A 4,568-nucleotide genomic window follows, 5' to 3' on the forward strand; every position below is an offset into this window, starting at 1 on the left:
TCTATTTTAAAAGATGAATCTGAAAAAAAAAAAAAAAAAGGAAAGATTCCTAAAGGATCTACAGTGCATACCTCCAGAAAACAGATATTCTTCATTTGAAGAAAAATATTAAAAGATAAGTATTTTTGTTTAAAATATCTTAGATACAAACATGTTTCAGTCTAACAGCTAAGATTCACTTTGCAGAAAAAAATAAAGTATAATATCTTTAGCTGATAGAAATTGGCAGTTCTTTAAGAGATGCAGAAACGTGAATTCTGGAGTATCTTTTGAGTATCTTTTTTTGTTGATTCTGTTAAAATTTTTTTTAACAAACATATCTTTCTTAGCCTGTAGACAGTAACAAAGAACTGCCCATTTTGCACAGACAATGATTATATTCTTTAGCACAGTTACTCAGAGTAAATGCTTAATCTAGGTATCACTGTATCTCTCCAGTAATCACCCCTCCCCCAACTCTTCATCTAAGCCCATTTTATCAAGTTTGTGTATTCAGCTGTCCCTCATCATAGCCTGTCATTCTCAGAAATAGCTCCAGGTGTTCTCTGCTGAAGTGATTTCCTAGTGCTCTTCCACGATTTTCTCCCACAGTATTTCTTACTCTGTTAATCCCTGGATATGGCAACAACCCTTTCACCTCATTGTGTATTTATTCACATATCTTTAAGTGTTTTGGGTCATTTAACTTCTTTTTCTATCAATTTCTCAATGGCTAGTATAATTTTTTTTTTAACTGGAAACGTCATTACATAAATGTGTGGAGTGAAATCAAGTAAAGGGTATTTCCAGCTGAGTTCCCCTTAGTACTGTTTCCACCAGCAGAGGTTCAACTTCTTCAAGGAAAAAACCATGTAGAGAACATCTTCAATAAGCTGCAGAAAGTGGCCTGGAGAGGTACACTCCAGCAATTCAGTTCTTCTTACCTTAGTCTCTCCATGAGAGACAGAAGTATCAAATGAAGTCTCTGCAATGACAGATTTCAGAAACATCGCAGGTTTGTCATTGATTCAATGGATCAGCAATATAATTGTGTGGCTCAAATCCATAAAAATGGTTGGAAATAGAGAATTTCTTGAAAAGAGTAATAGACTTGGAATTAGAAGTCCTGTGTACACACGGTGCCATTTTCAATTCATAGATTTGCTCACTTAGACAAATAATTGCATTTCACTGAGCAGAAATTTCTTTTTTTATCATCCAAACTGATGATTCTAATACAGGGTCGCTCTGTAGACCATGGCGAGTGTGTGCCTGAGAGAGGGAATTCTCCACACTACTTGTGCTCAGGTGCTCAGTCGTGTCTGACTCCTTGCAACCCCATGGACTGTAGCCCACTAGGTTCCTCTGTCCATGGGATTCTCCAGGCAAGAATACTGGAATGGGTTGCCATGCCCTTCTCCACCACACCGCTTGAGCACCACCCTAACCCATTTTATGGAAGATTCAATGGTATACCTGTAGAGACTCAGGTCAAGAGACTCAAATTGTATTATCGTGAAAGTGAATTCAACTGTATGTTTGATAAATGTCAGTGTATTAGAGCAGTGTAATAATTTGTTTTTCTAAGGAATGACTGTGTGCCAGGTGCATTATTTAGGTTTTTAAAAATCCTTTACACAGTCTTCAGTGATAGTATCATTCTCTTCACTTTACAAATGAGGAAAAGATTTAAAGAGATTAGCCAGTTTCTCCAAGGACTTGAACAAATGAATTGCCAAAGGAGAGTTGGTGACTACAAAGTCTATACCTTTTTCCCTCTAGCACACTATAAACTATTATGCTTTTTTGTCCTTTAATCCTCTTTGCCTAGAAGTCTTCATGACCCAGAAATTACATTTCCTTTTTTTTTTTTAACTCTTCTCTGTTAAAATCCTATCCACTTTTCAAAGATCAATTTATTATTATTTTTGTTTTGACCGTGTTGTGTGATTTGTGGGATCTTAGTTCCCTGAAACCGAACCCTCTGATGGGAAGCACAGGGAAAACACTAATGTAAATAATTGTGGGTTTTTTTGCATAAAGATTTCCCTCAGGTCCCCAGCTCATTATAACCTCTCCCCATTAATATTCCTACAGCATTTACTATCTTTTCTGTCTACTTTCATAGATTTGTCCATTGAAAAAAGTGCAAGCAACCTAAAAATTAAGGGTTACATTTTATTAGGCGGATATTTTTGAGACTTCAAGCTTGGGAGATAGCGTCTCAAGTAACCTTGAGAGAACTGCTCTGGAGGAGGCAAGAGGAGGAGCCAGGTTATATAGAAGTTTTGCAACAAAGGGCAGGCAGTCTAAACATTGAAAGATTGTTGTTAATTAGAGAAAACCAGATGACCCAAGTTAAGGAATTTAGCTAGCCCTTTTCTGCCTGTGGGAAGATGCGAGAGTCTGGGCTCTCTGAAATCATCCCTTGGATACGCATCTCAGCCATCTGGGGACTGTGTCTGTGTTTTTCAAATCCTGAGCTTCCTCAGGGCTCACCGTAGGGAGTAGCTGTAGTCTGATGGTTGCTAAATGTCAGGTATTTGCCTTCCTGTGAACCCTCAGGGCTCATGGCTCACACCAAAGGGCTATAGTCACGGATGACTGTGACATCCTTGTTTCTTGATATGACAGGAAATATTCCATTTCTCAGATTCAACAGTTTTCTGTTTTGCCTTTTCTTTTTGGAGTGTCAATTATGTGCAAGGCACTCTTCTAGGCTTTTGGGAACCATCAGTAAACAAAGCAGAAATCAGCCCTCATGGAGCTTAGATCCTGGCAGCAGAGAACTTTATAAAATAAACACAACAGGAATTATAGCACATGTTAGAAGATGGTAAGTGCTGTGGACAAAAATAATGTGGAATCAGGGAGAATGAGAATGAAGGGCCTAGATGGTGTTTATTAGGGTCAGGACAACCCTCACTGAGAACATTACTTTTTTGATTGAAATTTAGTTAATTTACAATGTTGTTAATTTCTGCCATACGGCAAGATTATTCACACACACACATATATATGTACATTCTTTTTTAGAATATTCTTTTCCATTTCGGTTCATCCTAGGATATTGAATAAAGCTCCCCGTCCTTCCTCACTGGCTCAGTGGTAAAGAATCTGCCTGTAATGCAGGAGATGCAGGTTCAGTCCCTGGGTCAGGAAGATCCCCTAGGGGAAGGCCTGGCAACGCACTCCAGTATTCTTGCCTGGAAAATCCCCATGGAAACAGGAGCCTGGCGGGTTAAAGTTCACTGGGTTGCAAAGAGTCAGACGCGACTGAAGCAATTTAGCATGCACACACTGCTATGCAGCAGTACCTTGTTGTATATCCATTCTGTATATTAAAGCTTGTTGTTGTTGAGTCACTTGTGTCCAACTCTTTGTGACCCCCACAGACTACAGCACTCCAGGCTTCCCTGACCATAAACTGATGTCATCATGAAGGGATTTAGTGCTTTTTTAGATATGAAGAGATATAGGGATTGGGATCATGAACTCTGTTCCTGAAAATACCTAACTATCTAAAGACCTGCTTCACTAGATTCCCTGAAGCACAGCGTGCCTCACTCCACCCTGAACTCCCTTAGGGAGTGTTGAAACTCAACAGCTGCAGCAGCACAGGGTTCAATCTCTGTAGAAGTAAAGTGAAGTAAAAGTCACTTAGTCAGTGTCTGACTCTGCGACCCCACGGAAGATCAGTTCAGTTCAGTCACTCAGTCCTGTCTGACTCTTTGTGACCTCCATGGACTGCAGCACACCAGGCTTCCCTGTCTATCACCAACTCCTGGAGTTTGCTCAAACTCATGTCCATTGAGTCGGTGATGCCATCCAACCATCTCATTCTCTGTCGTCCCCTTCTCCTCCTGCCTTCAATCTTTCCTAGCATCCAGGGTTCTTCATATCAGGTGGCCAAAGTGTTGGAGCTTCAGCTCCCTGGAATTCTCTATACAGTCCATGGAATTCTCTAGGCCAGGATATTGGAGTGGGTAGCTGTTCCCTTCTCCAGGGGATCTCCCCAACCCAGGGACGGAACTCAGGTATCCCACTTTGCAGGCAGATTCTTTACCAACTGAGCTACCAGGGAAGCCCAGTCTCTGCAAAAGGAAATGGCAAATGCCCTTGTTGTTCAGTTATTGGCAATGCTCTTGGCAAGCACCAATTTTAGTTGAAGTTGTCACGCGAGTATATGTTCCTCGGTTCTTTGTCTCGTCACAACAAAGATTTGGAGCAACGGACATTAAAGCCCTTGGTGTGTCACAGCTCTTAGGTCTTGGACAAACCGTGCTACAGCTCTTAGGCAAATCAGTGTTACAGCTCCATTTGATTTAAGAAGATAGCAGGAGAATCCAAGACTCAAAGAGAAGAGAGTGGAGGAGTGCGTGGGGAGGAGGTGGGGGGAGAGAGAGAGAGAGAGCGCGTGTGTGCGCGCACACATGGGAGAGAAAGCGCTTTGGCTCCTCCTTTTATGTTTTTTTCTCCACCTGGGCCTGCCCTATGCAAATTGGGCTTAGCCAGAAGTGCTGTTTGTTCTGCCTGAAGTCTTCACTCTGGTCCTCGGACCTTCCTTTGACCTTCTTTGTCTTTTAGCC

Source organism: Bison bison, unplaced genomic scaffold, assembly GCF_000754665.1.
Source record: "Bison bison bison isolate TAMUID 2011002044 unplaced genomic scaffold, Bison_UMD1.0 scf7180017864162, whole genome shotgun sequence".
NCBI lineage: Eukaryota > Metazoa > Chordata > Mammalia > Artiodactyla > Bovidae > Bison > Bison bison.